A 15,426-nucleotide genomic window follows, 5' to 3' on the forward strand; every position below is an offset into this window, starting at 1 on the left:
ACATGCTGTCTAAATCAATGTGTGTCTTTGATGTTTTTAGGGCCAGGTGAGAGCTTGAGAACGTCCTTTCCTCCCTCCTTCTGGAGGGAACTCCTTATTCTTCAGTTTAGCCTGCCTCAGATGACATTTCCACTTCCCTTTCTTACGAGACCCTCCAATAACTGACCAAGTTAGCACTTTGTGCTGGGCTCTAATACAGCATTCTGTACTATGTTGTTTTTGCTTCCACTTCTGAAGGGCTTCTAAACTCCCCCAAACTTCAAGCTCTTTGATATTCTGAGGAGGATATCAAAATTGTCTTATTAAAATTTGATTCTCCGACATCTACTATAAAGCATCTATAAAAATAGATAACTCTTGGTTGAAATAAATTAAATAAATTCAGTTTCCAAAACTTTTGAGCACACCACATAAAACTCTGTTTGATATCACTGTTCATAGACATAAGATAGTATGAGTTCAAGGTTCAGTTAACTGACAGCTGTTTATGAAGCATCTGTGTGTGTCACACATCAAGCAAGGTCTGCCTTTAGGAATCCTTTACGAACAATGTCATCATTTCTTAAATGTATGTATGTGGCAATGAATAAAAAGAGAGGAGGTCTCTGCACTCGTGGAGGTAGGGGGAGGAGACAGACAGTGAATGCCTATATATCACAAATGGAATTCATTGTGTGAGTACCTCCAAGGAGAAGTACACAGTTCTCTGGGAACAAATAACGGCGGATCTATCCAAGTGTGGGGTCAAGGGAGTGGATTGGAGGAGGAGTTCCTGAAGCACATTTGAGAGATGAGTCTCTCATCCAGGCAGGGCAAGAACATGAGGCCGGGCACGGTGGCTCATGCCTGTAATCCTAGCACTCTGGGAGGCCGAGGTCGGAGGATCGCTCGAGGTCAAGAGTTCGAGACCAGCCTGAGCAAGAGCGAGACCCCCGTCTCTACTAAAAATAGAAAGAAATGATCTGGACAGCTAAAAATATACATAGAAAAAATTAGCCGGGCATGATGGCACATGCCTGTAGTCCCAGCTACTCGGGAGGCTGAGGCAGAAGGATTGCTTGAGCCCAGGAGTTTGAGGTTGCTGTAAGCTAAGCTGACGCCACGGCACTCTAGCCCGGGGAACAGAGAATCTGTCTCAAAAAAGAACATGCCAGGCAGTAGGAACAGCATGGGCCTCAGGCGGGAGGGGTACTCTTTTATCTAGAAAATCCCTGCAGATCACAGGGTTGTCTCCTTGAAGAGGAAAACAAAGAAACAGTTCCCCTGGGATTTAAAAATCCCACAAGCTCTTGTTCAACAAACACATCCCATTTTAGTGATTAGGGTCATGAGGTCCATCTCTTTAAGACAGAGGACTGTAAAATACTCCTTTGTTATAACACTGTAATTTGTCATTATGAGTTTATTTTAATTAAAGTATTTGAATAAATCTGAATTATTAAATATTTAATTAAAGCATTTGATGCAAATCAAATCAGAGAAATCAAGTTTCTCTAATGTTCTTCAAACACACAAACACACACATATTCACACACTCATGATAATGCATTCTCACACACATTCACAGGCAGTAATGCACCCTCATTCACACACATACACGTGCACACACACACTCACATATTCATGCTCACACACTCTCATGCATATTCATACACAATAATACGACCTCACATTCACACAAATGCTTGTACACACTCTCATGAACATACACACATTCTAATGGGTGTGGTGTACACACATGCACTTCACCCCTAGAAGAACAGATCATTTATTTATTCACTATTTTAATAAATACTTGTCAATAACCTACCAAGAAGCCAAGCCCTAGAGATACAGCAAGAAACAGGAGTCATTTCAGTCTTCATGAGGCTGGCATTCTAGTGGGAGGAACAGAGATCAGTGAGAAAACAAATAAATACAGATGATAATTCCCAGTCGTGATGAAAGCCATGGAGGAAATGAGCCAGGGGATGAGATGAGCAGTTACTGGAGGAGGGCCCTTGGATAGGAGAGACAGAGGCTTCCCTGGAAGGCAGTGCTCCAACTGAGGCCCGAACATAGTAATGAGCCAGCCATTAAGAGAACAGGAGCCAGAACTGTGTAGGCTGAGACAAGAGCAAGTGCCTGGAGAAAGGGTTGATATAGACAAGGAATCAAAATGTGGTCATCGTGGCCAAACTTTAGTGAGCAAGGAGGAAAGTGGAACAAGACGAAGCTAGGAAGGGAGACAGGAGTCAAATTAAGCCAGGCCTGTAGGTCATGGGACTGAGTTTGGATTTATTCTAAGAACAAAGAGAAATAAGGGACAGTTGACAAGTGTCCCCACGTGATAGGATTGGTGGTCTGCTCTGGGTACAGTCTGGAAAGTGGACTGGAGAGAGATGAGAGTGGACGCTGGGACCCCGGAGGAGGCTGATGCCATCTGCCAGGAGGGGTGGCGGTGACCTGGGCACTAGTGGTCACAGCGGGGTGGAGAGAAGAGCATGGATTTGGGACTGATTTTGAAAGTAAGAAAGACAGGCCTTTGTCCCAGCTGTGATGTGGTGGTGAGAGGAAGGTAAGGTTAAGGATGCCTCCCAGGTCTTTTGTTTGAGCACCTGAGAAAATTGTGGTAACCAGACCTTATTTAATCACCTGTCTGTGTCATAGCAGTGGTTCATATTTATCCAGAGCTTACTATGTGCCAAGCATGTGTTTTAAGTGTATTATCTGATTGTTCTTCACAACAATACTGTGTGAAGTAGGTCCTATCATTATCTCTGTCTTACAGATGAGCACAGTAAGGCTCAGTGAGGTTAATGTCCTCAAGTTCCAAGGAATTGTCTATAAGTGGTGGAACCAGAGTTTAAACGCAATACTCTGAACCCAGAACCACCTTGGTAAGACAATGAATAATCACGCTGCAGGAACATATCATTCTGCATTTTAATTGTCAAGATCCTTATTACTAGCTTCTGTTTTGTCCTCAAGACCATTCAGATGGTGATCATTTCACTGCAGCTTGTACCTCACCCAAGACATGGAAGAGCAGGAGAACTATGGATAAGTTATTTCTCTACTTGTGCTAGAAAAACAAGTAGCAAATGGATTAGAATTATATATGGAAATGAAGTTTGAGGATTATATCTGTTCCATCTCTGATTAATATAAATAAGGGAGTTAATCATATATAAATTTTATCTATATTAAAACGAATGATTTCAGAGATGAGTGCTTTGGGTGTATTTTTCCCCCCTTACTAATTAGGGTTGGGAGAACACAGTGGCACGAATCAGAGCATGTTATTAAATACAATATTGCTCCACTTAATTAGATTATTCCTTTTCTGGTACTTCTGGACCTTCTTCTCCCCATTCAGCAATGCACCAGGCATCCTTGACTTGTGACCCTCCTTTCTCTGTGCTTACTCCTGATAGCACCTGCTTCTCTAACTCCAGTTCCCATCACATGGCCAGTCCTCACCCTTCCTGCCTGGACCTCCCAGGATCTGTGCTGCTCTACTTGTCCACTTGGCTCCAGGCAGAGCAGAGAGGGTGGCGGAGTGCACCCTTGGCAGGCAGGAGAGCAGAGATCAGCCATATGAGGAGGAGAGCCAAGTCCAAAGTCCTATCTAAGAAATTTAAGGAAACTTTTGTCTGCACTTTGTGTGCCGGACCCGTGCGACAAACCAACATTCAGATTCTGAATGCTGAACTGTTACTGCCTGTGGAGTTCACTGTTCTGTGCTCAATTTAATATTTATAATTAATTGAGCACACACGACGTAAGGACCATAGTCCCTGTGTCTAACTCTCTAAGAATAACTCCTACCCCTCATATATAAAGAGAACAAAATATAATCTAACTAGAGAAGGTTCTGGAAAGGCCAGTGGGAGGCACAGAGGGATGCTTGGCTGGAGGGTTTATAGGGTAAATGGGGGAAGAAGGCCCAATCCATTATACCCATCACACGGTTGTTAAGAACAACTCTGAACAAAATAGAGGTTAGATTAATGCCTACAGGAAAGAATGGATGTATTTTTTACACTATGTTCAATCCTCCTCCCTCCCTCCACCCACCTACCAGTATGTCTCTCTCAGAAGATAAAATGGGCAGCAGGAACACAAGGCAAGGACTACTGAGAGAATTAAAAACAGGGCAGTGGGGAGGAGGGGAGGTGAAAGACACCAATCAATTAATCCTCTGTTTTTCAAATCAGAGAAAGCCTTGGCATTCAGTGATGATGAATCAATGTTGCTGACAGACACATAATGTTAGGATCCCAATAATCTAATTCCTCCATCAACAGAAGAGGCAGGTAATTACCACATTATCAGAAGGCTTAAAAATACCGGAGGGAAGGCCACACAAGTACTAGGACCATTATCTGACTCATCCTGTTTACAGATTTAGGACTATGTTCTAAACTGATCAACACTGCTAGAGAGGGTTGGGATGGAGGTGGGAGGAGTTGGTTAAAATCCACAGGTCAGCCAGGCGTGGTGGCTCACGCCTGTAATCCTAGCACTCTGGGAGCCCGAGGCAGGAGGATTGCTTGGGTTCTGGAATTCCAGATCAGCCTGAACAAGGGTGAGACCGTATCTCTACTAAAAATAGAAAAAAATTAGCTGGGCATGGTGGTGAACGCTGGCAGTCCCAGCTACTTGGGAGGCTGAGGCAGAAAAATTGCTTGAGGCCCTGTGTGTCTGCGAACAGCCACTGCGCTCCAGCCTGGGCAATATAGAAAGAACTCATCTCCATAAAAACAAAGAAAAGAAAAAGAAAAAATTCAGCAAAATCCAAAAATCCAATCTAGATGTAACTATAAGGAAGAAGCCCCAGAGTACACTGGGGTACACATTACATTTTCTTCTATAGTGAGATGGAGACTCAAATTATTTAAACTTATATGTTAAAACCCTTTAAGGCTAGAGGAAAAAAAAATGCCAGAAGGTAAGAAAGAAAAATGTAATAGTGCCATGTTCTGTTTGGTGGTATTACAGTACACAGTTAAAAACAATAACTTCTAATTTTTCTGATTTTCTGAAATTCATGTAATAAATTATCTTTTTTTTTTTTGTTGAGACAGAGTCTTACTTTGTTGCCCAGGCTAGAGTGAGTGCCGTGGCGTCAGTTTAGCTCACAGCAACCTCAGACTCCTCGGCTCAAGCGATCCTACTGCCTCAGCCTCCCGAGTAGCTGGGACTACAGGCATGCGCCACTATGCCCGGCTAATTTTTTCTATATAGATTTTTAGTTGTCCATATAATTTCTTTCTATTTTTAGTAGAGATGGGGTCTCGCTCTTGCTCAGGCTGGTCTCGAACTCCTGACCTCGAGCGATCCACCCGCCTCGGCCTCTCAGAGTGCTAGGATTACAGGAGTGAGCCACCGCGCCCGGCCTTAAATTATCATTTTTAAAAATGGAAACAATTGTTTTAACTAAAGAAGAAATATTATCTGCTTTTCTGAAAAATATGGAAAATAGCAAATACATTACTCTGCAAAAGTGGTTCATACAGCCCCTGGAGTGTGGTCACCGTTTCCTTAATGTTCACCCTAGACCTAACTGTTGATTTTGAGTTTTACTTGCAAAATAAACAGTGAGCCAAAAGCAAAACACAGATAAAAATTGAGCTTGATCTGATTTATTCTAAAAGCAGAGACTTTCCTAAGGCAAAATTCTTTAGGAAAACATTCCAACAGCTAAAAGAAAGCAATGAGCTTGTACTTAAACCAGGTGAATTCTCATTCATAAATTTCTTTCTTGCTCCTTTTACATCATTAAAAAATTAACAACTGCTGCACTTGGACTTTCAATTTAGTATTTACATGCTTTGTAGGACAGAAGTGTGTGAAAAATGTATAAGGCACCCAATTAATGTTTGTTACTGTGGTAAGTTTTAATAAATATATTTGGGATCAATTTGAACCAATATTGGAAATAAAGTCATAGTAAAAAAAGTTTTTCTCTCTAATACATACTTAGATGTTTTTAGATTGAAGATCAGGCTATTACAGGCCTATGGTATATAAATTTGTTGTTGATTTCAGTGTTTAGTGATTGGTGAATTTCACCTCATATGCCAAATCTATTCTACTCAAACCCTTTGCTTCAAGGAGCTCAGCCCACTTAAACATTTTTCATAAGAGTGTGCTCACCTCTTTTAATACAAATTGATGGTCTGATTTTTCTCTTGCTAATTTATAAACAATAGTTTCCCCTTCTGTATTTGCATTATGGTGTTTTGAAAAAATGTTTCCACAATTTTGAGAGGAAAAATAAAACAAATGCTCAATGGCTCCTTATTCTCTCTTAACTATTTAGTACATTTTTCAATATCCTTCATATTCTACATTCCCCCTCCCCTCCACACACACACTTCCTAGACAACATGGAAACAATGGAAGTAGGATGCGTGTGCTAGAGGAAGGAATTCCCCTGGACCTGGTTCACTTCTGCAAATGGAAAGGATAGAATAACAAGGAATTATGCAGATTAGCTATACTAACCTCCTAGTGCCTATCCTCTTTGACTTGGGAAAATTAAGACTAGACAAATTCACATACACAATTCTGGGTACTCAGGATAATTCCAGCTAACATGGAATGTAGCCCTGAAGTCTCCCATACACAAAACCCCTGAAAATAACTGATGCTGGAGAAATTCATCCACTTTAAAGATAATTAATGAAAAAAGGAAGCATCACCAGAGTCACACACATATACTACAAGGAAAAGAAGGAAACAAACAAGAGAAATATCTTACGAAGAATATTAGGAAGAAAAATGTTCTATTGTGGTAACAGAAAAATTGGGATCAAATTTTTCACCACAAATTTAAAAAGTTCAATCAAGCAATACCTTCTATGAAGAAAGAAGATGAAAATGCATTGAAGGTTTCAGGGAAGAGAGTGTAAGACATCAGGAAGAGATAAAATGTAAGTTCACCTATAAAGTGAAAGAAAAAAATAACATAGCCATTACAAAAATAAAGACAAAATAGGAAAAAGCACAATGGAGAAAAAATTGAACATACAATAAAATAAATAGAAGACAGAAATAAAAAAAGCAAGGAAAATGAAATTAAAATAAACAAGTAAAATGGAATAGAGGCAGATTGACCCAAGATTTTCATAGAGTCCCAAAACAAAACAAACAAACAAAAAACTGAACAAATAATTTACAAACAAACAATACAGCTTAAGAATATTTTACTGAAATAAAAGATCTGGACTGATATAGTGAAAGAACAAACTTTGACAAAGAGATATATGTTCAAAGTAATAAACAAGATATATCCTAGCAAATTTATAGGATTCCAATTAAAATGAAATGAGTGCTTGGATAACCAAGCACAAAGATCAAGAGGTGGGGGTGAGGGATAAAGGTGGTCTCAGGCTTTTCCATAGAAAAAAATCAAAGCTAGATATTGTAGAGGAATACTATAAGATCCTCAAGAAAAGAAAGTGGGTGGGGAGCAGGGAGCCTAAGAATGTTACACCTGGTCAAACTATGACTTAAAAAATAAAGCAATATACTAAAACCATAAGAAGTCAGAAAATATTGTTCCCATGGGTCTTTCTTGAGTATTCTATTAGAATGAGAAAATCTATGGAAAAGATGATTGATAATGGCCTTTATTTTCAACATTGAGGACTAAGAGTAAAAAATATAGATGTAGGATTAGAGTTATAGGAGAGTACAAATGTATGCTTTTGTGGTACAGAAATAATATAACTAACAAAAATGGAAAGGGCAGGAAGAAGATGAGAAATAGTGTAAGTTTTTTAATTTCCTCATCTTTAATAGCTGCAGATCAAAGCTCATCACTAAAAGCTAACAAATCATTAGTAGAAATATAATTATATAGAGAAAGGTTAATAGCATGAAAGATAATATAATCAACCCAAATCAAATGATACAGGAGAGGGAATGGAGAAGGGAAAAGGAAATATAGTAACTTTATCATTGCTAATGAAAACAACTTAGGTGTGTTTAAAGAAATGGGGAAGTATAAGATTAGTGAATTATGTGATGTTCTTGCTGTAAAGATACTCATTAGAACAAAAGTACAGAACTTGCTAATTATCAGAAGAAACGAATAAACATACACATGGGGGAGCCTACATGAAAGATTTTTAACTGGCATAAAAACAAAAAGAAACACATAAAATTGTACAACAACTAAGACTAAATGCATTTATCATCATAATAAATATAAGTCAGTTAACTCATCTATTAAGAGAGATGGACTCAAGTAAGATTAGGGGATTCTAGTAATAAATGCAAAAAGAGATAATAGATATTGGGGAGCATAAGTTAGTATCTGCCACAATCATCTCCATTAATGATGATAATAAGGCATTTAAAAAAAAATCAGTTTTTATAGAAAAAAATAAGATAAATAATACAATGAAAATTACTAGAAGGATATGTAACTCAGTCTAAAGCCTGACATGTAGCTTTTTTTTAAAAAAAAAAAAACTAGAAGCATCTCCATTAAAATCAGGAATATGATAGGATACCCATAACAACCACAATTATTCAGCAGTTTTCTTGCAGGCACTAACCAATACTAATAAAAATATATAAATGAGAGAAATAAAATTTGTAAAGGAGGAAAAGAACTTTTCAATTGTTTTGGTTATCTATTCATGCATACAACACCCATTTAAAAATTATGGACTTAACATTGATTATCTCTTATGGTTATGTGGGTTAACTAGACAGTTCTGCTTTGCTCTCTAGAGTAATTCAAAGTTTCTATTCTAAATCACTCAAATAGTTTGTATTTATTTCTTTATTTATTTATTTCTGAGACAAAGTCTCGCTCTGTTGCCCTGGCTAGAGTGCTGTGGCATCAGCCTAGCTCACAGCAACCTCAAATTCCTGGGCTTAAGCAATCCTTCTGCCTCAGCCTCCCGAGTAGCTGGGACTACAGACATGCGCCACCATGCCCGGCTAATTTTTTCTACATATATTTTTAGTTGTCAGCTAATTTCTTTCTATTTTTAGTAGAGATGGGGGTCTTGCTCTTGTTCAGGCTGGTCTCGAACTCCTGACCTTGAGCAATCCTCCCGCCTCAGCCTCCCAGAGTGCTAGGATTCCAGGCGTGAGCCACCATGCCTGGCCAATCACTCAAATAGTTAACAATTCTAATATAAGATTCTAACATTAGATAATGTTTAACTATTTAAAGAAACATTTTCAATGTAGGACAAATTTTATTTGTAGGCCATCTATTATATCAAGCTGCCATGGTGATGATAGTGTAAAAATTCAGTTAACCTGAAGATCATTAAAAATTATTCAACCTAAAGAAGAGAGAAAACAACTATAAATAAAGTATAAAGAGTCTCAAGTACTTGTACAAATCAAAAGAGTAATTAGAAATCAAAAAGGAAAGGGGATAAATGGGGCAGAAAAATATATAAAGAAAAAATTACTATAAATTTTCCCAATTTAGTGAAAGACAATTACAGCTACAAACAGCTCAGTGAATCTAAAACAGAATAACTATAAAGAAAATTAAACTAGAGATATCATAAAGTGCAGAAGACCAACCCAAATAGTTTTGACCATATAAAGTACTTAATGATACCGACTTTAAAATAAATAATTCTAAAGATATAATTGAGGTGGAAACACTTTTATTTTGAATTTCTTTACGTATTTATGCACAGCTTTAGGAAGGTATATATTAGTAATTAGGCTGTTTCACTTCCTTATCATTCATGTGATCACTGGAGTATTACGTTTAACTTTCTTCAAGAACTTTTCTTTTGCATTCACAACTTGGCTAACTGGCACAAGAAGTTTAGCTTTGGGTCTGTTTCAGCTTTTGGCATGCCTTCCTCATTAGGTTTTATCATTTCTAACTTTTGATTTAAAATGAGAGACATGTGACTCTTCCTTGCACTTGAACACTTAGAGGCCATTGTAGAGTTATTATTTGGTCTAATTTCTATATTGTTGTGTCTCCAAGAATAGGGAGGTCTGAGGAGAGGGAAAGAGATGAGGGAACAGCTAATCAGTGAAGCAATAAGAACACACACATTTATTCATTAAGTTCATCATGTTATACAGGTGTGCTTCATCATTATACAGGTGTTCTTGAATGTTCCTTTCCATTGCCAGATTTTCATTAATATTTACGAACTACTACAACTATTCTCAATACTACTTAGTAATGCAAACACCTATAATTAGCCTGATACATTAACAAAGTTTAATAAAAATTGACCTAGCAATTTCTCTTGGTTGAAAGAAACAATGTTTCTTAATTCCAATGGCAACCAATCTAGTGTTTCATATGCATTCTTTAACTGTTCTTTTATAAATGTATTATGTGCATATATTTTTAATCTACCCATATAGTATTCTATTAAAAGTCTTCCCCTCATAGTTGTGTTTAGTTTAATTCATACTGTCAAATGTAATAGTTCTGGCCTGTTGCTTCTAATTGTTGCATAACGTGCTCTTTAGCAATGGTTCTCAGATCCCTTGGGGTCTACAGGAGAATTTTTCACTGCTATTCACTTGCAGTCAAAAAAAAAAAAAAAAAAAAAAAAAAAAAAAGGCACTTCACTTAATTCCTATAACAAAGCAATAGTAATTATTAATTTCATCAAATTTCAACTCTTGAGCATGTATCTTTCTAATTCTGTGAGGCCAAATGGGGAGTACACATAAAGCCCTTTTGCTAGGTATTAAACTGTAATGGTTGTCTAGAGGAAAATACTTGGTACAAGAAGAATTCACTTTGTTTTGTTTTTGTTTTTTTTTTATATGGAATAACAATTTCATTTGAAAGAATGACCAACAAGGTATGGTTAGTCAGACTTAGGTATTTGGCAGACATTACTTCAAACATGAACCAAATTAGTATGTCACATCAAGGAAAACAATAGAATTTTTTTGCCAATCATAAAATTCAAGCTTTCAAGCAAAAATCAGAATTTTGGAAAACTTGTATCATCCAACATGAGTATTTCTTCATATCAGTAGTGTTAGTATAGAAGGGTGATTATATAATGAAATGCACCAACATTTGAAAGATCTGCATAACTCAGTGAACCAATAGTTTCCAAATGATCATTGCCTATTTTACACGTGTAAAAGATCTATTCAAACACAATATAGACCAATTGATTTTAATAAACAACTATAAAAATTTCATTGATTTGGTTTCAAGTTTTCACAGCTAACTTTATTTTTAATAAAAAGCTTTAATTGATATACAACTGGCATATAATCATTTCACATACTTAAACTTCTAACATGAAGTTTTTGCCAATGTCATTTCCCCTGGGACATTTTCATTCTTTTAATCACAACTACTTTGCCCATTCATGTTGATTAAGTTTGCTTTCCCTAAATGCCTAGATACTTGAATGGTGCCAACGTTCTCATCACTGGCTATTTCTTTTATAACTCTATTTATGTTGTATTTGAATTTCACTTCCAATGTTGTAACTTTTCTTGCTGCACTTTCATCTTTCAAATATCCATTTCTATAAAATGTTATGTTTATCACTAGGAGACGAGGTGGCACACAACTACAAGTTTTGCTGTCTGTGTATAAACTGAATTACAGGTGTCCAGTCATCAATCATTGACAGACTTTGAAAGTGACACGATTGGTCACTTAGGATTTGCATGTGTCATTTGTGTAGTGATTTGTGGACTGAGTAAGCGGTAAAGTGTGTACTTTATACAATTATTCATAGTTAGTATACCACGTTAACAGAAATCTGAACAGTGTTGTTCAGGGACTAGTGTCATGTAACTGAACCTCATGCATGTTGAGTGCAAAATGAGGAACACCTATTCTTTCATTTTTCTCCTCCTGGCCTTTATGCCACTGTCATGTGATAAACTCCACAACATCGTTATTTTTGCTTAACCAGTCAATTATCTTTTAAAGAGACTTAAAATTATACCTTTTTGAAAATTATATATTTACCCATATTTACCATTTCTAGTGCTCATCATTCCTTTGTGCAGATCCATATTTCCACTTTCCTAAGTGCCTGATACCCAGTATCTTGTAATCTATTTTTTCATGTAGTTTGTTTTTCTTATTTGGTTGTTTCAGCATGAAGGGTACATGCAGTCCTGGTTATTCCATCTTGGAACTAACACAAGTAACTTTTAAGAAATTTCCACTTTTCAAGTGTTGGTATAATGTAAAAGAATATCCACAATTATATGAAGAGATTATTACAAGACTTCTTCCTTTCCCAACTGTGTATCTGTGTGAGAGTGGGCTTTATTTGTACACTTCAACTATAATAACATCTTATATCAAATTAAATGCAGAAACATATATGAGAATGTAGCTATCTTCTATAAAGTCAGACATCAAAGATTAGTCAAAAATAGAAAAAATGCTATTTTTCTCACTCAAGTTTTTGTTTTAGAAAATATATTTTTTATAAAAGCATGTTTGGGCTGGTCATGGTGGCTCACGCCTGTAATCCCAGTGTTTTGGGAGGCTGAGGTAAGAGGGCTGCTTGAGGCCAGGAGTTCAAGACCAGCCTCAGCAATATAACCAGGCCCCATCTCTACAAAAAAACAAGTCCCTTGAGAGGACTACAGGTGTGTGCTACCTGTAGTGGGTGGGAGGACTGCTTGAGCCCAAGGTTACAGTAAGCTATGATTGTGCCACTGCACTCCTGCTTGGGCAACCCTGTTTCTAACAACAAAAAAGCATGTTTTTGTTAATACCAATAGATAAAACCCACATGAGCAAAAGCTTTTGGAGTCCTCAGGCCCTAGGACTATAATATTTGAATACCAGTACTCTATATAGTGCTTATCTAATCAGAAACCTTAATTTTACTACTTGAAGTTTTATTATCAGCTTGAGGTATGCCATTATATCTTGGACAAGAAAGTTAAGTTTTCCCCAATAGATTTAAAACTAGAGCACCTAAAAGTTAGTAAAATAATGAATTAAAATAACAGCATTTCAAAATAGCTATGCATTTTATATATCTCTCTATTAACAGTTGAATGAAAAAAATGCAACTTCTATGTGGATTAATATAATCAATATCTATCTACCCACATAAATAAAGTATAGCAGCAGTCATCTGTAATAGAAATTTGGATTGGAAAAAAGTTTTCCTAATCTATAAAATTAGGAGACCTATAATCATGATATTTTTGGCACAAATGCCTGAAATGCTCTTTCCCATACAAATAATTTCCATAGATCACTGGTTCTTATGAGTTGTTTCCAGATGACAGTATACTCAATGATTAAGATCACAATATTTGGAATTAAGACTACTTGGGTTCATACTCCAGCTCTAATTTCTAATTGTGTGATTTTGAGAAAGTCACTTCAATCTGCTTACTTTACTTTACCATAGAGGTAATACTAGTAAAATAGGGATTAAAGTATTACCTCTATGGTTGTTCTGAGAAGTAAATGAGTTAATAATTGTTAAAGAGCTTAAACCATTCCTGGTAAATAAAACATTTAGCAATGTTATACAAGTTTAGCAATTATGATTTCTTTTCAATATGCCTATTAATGTACTTTAAAAAGACACATCTGTGGCTGGGCGCGGTGGCTCACGCCTGTAATCCTAGCACTCTGGGAGGCCGAGGCGGGAGGATCGCTTGAGGTCAGGAGTTTGAGGTTGCTGTGAGCTAGGCTGACGCCATGGCACTCTAGCCTGGGCAACAGAGTGAGACTCTGCCTCAAAAAATAAATAAATAAATAAGTAAATAAATAAAAAATAAAAAGACACATCTGAAATCAACCTCTACACGTACTCATTTATGAGCTCTAAGAGAAGGCACAAGGACAAGTTTGATGTTTCTGAATCCCACAGGTGATTATGATTACATCTGATAAGAATTAAAAAGCACGGTCAGCTGGGTACAGTGGCTCATGCCTGTAATCCCAGAGATTTGGAAGGCTGAGGTGGGAGGACCCCTTGAGCACAGGATTTCGAGACCAGCCTGGGCAACAACATAAGTGAGACCTCATCTCTTAAAAAAAAGAAAAGAAAAGAAAACAACAAAAACAAACCCTGGTCAGATTTTAAATAAATTATCGCTTATACTAATCAGCGTTAGACTAAATTAAAATTGTTTCTAGAAACACTTCATAACCCTGAAGCTCAGGGCATCAGACTCAAAGTGTTTCAAGTGGGGGAAGTCATAATCTCCGCCACCCATAATCACTCTAAATTCATTCAACATTTAATGAGTAGCCACTGAATATCAGTATCAGGTGGACACAGACGAGTAAGGTGTCTCTGTTCTTGGGTGAACTTAAAAGCTGGTGATAATAGTTGTGTATTATGATATAAGGCAAGTGTTTCCCATGGTGTGGTACATGTTTGCATACCACTGGCTCTATAATAAGCAACCCAAGTATTCCTGAGATCAGGGTTGTCTGTGTATAACAGGAAAAGAGTAATGATAGCCTCTACTATGCAATAGGCTCTTTTCTGCAATAATGGCATTACTGGCATCAGTCTTTCTGAGATGCAGAAACAGCAGCAGAACTTGAGCTGGAACTTCCCAGGCCTACGAGTTCCCCCTTCCCTCTGTGGAGACAGATTCCCTACAGATTGTAAAGAGCCAAGCCAGGTAAACCAGACAGCCCTCTGCATGCTCGTTCATGGGCCACTCACCCACGGACAGCCCTCTGCATGCTCATTCATGGGCCACTCACCCACAGACGGCCCTCTGCATGCTCATTCACGGGCCACTCACCCACAGACGGCCCTCTGCATGCTCATTCACGGGCCACTCACCCCCTGGGGTTTGCAACAAGGGCTGAAGGAAGAAGAATCAGGAAAGGAAAGAAGAGTGGCATAAATGGCAGGAATTACCCTAGAAACCCAATCACAGTCAGGTTCAGATGAGCTGGGCCACTATAACCCCACCTACCTATAAGTGCCGTAAGTTTCCTTTTAAAAAAAGGGAGTCACTTAGAGAAAACTATTATGTAAATAACATTATAGGCTATATGAGAATATGGCAGAATTATGAAAGAGACACAAAATGACAAATTATAAAATACTACTGTAAGATATATACAACTAAACAACATATAAGGCATTATAAAATTGCCCCATGAAAGATACAAGAAGTAAGTACCATAATGATCAGAGAGAAGAAATCAATTCCAGTAAAGACGGTGAGGTACAAGATTCAAAGAAACTGAGAATTATTAGGCTGAGTCTGAATGAATGGACAGAAGAGGCTAAAAACACTAATAAAAGCAAGCAGTAAGCAAGGAGGAGCTTAATTTAAGCAAGGATAGAGATATCCAAAGCACAGTCAGAACACAGTGAAGATACTTTAGAAAGACATAAAAGATTTCCAGTTTTTTTATTTTCTTACATAGAATTGCATTTATTTAGGTTTATTATATATTTTTAGACAAATAATATAGGTTAGCAAAAATTTATTAGT

This window comes from Eulemur rufifrons, chromosome 19, assembly GCF_041146395.1.
Source record: "Eulemur rufifrons isolate Redbay chromosome 19, OSU_ERuf_1, whole genome shotgun sequence".
NCBI classification, from domain to species: Eukaryota; Metazoa; Chordata; class Mammalia; order Primates; family Lemuridae; genus Eulemur; species Eulemur rufifrons.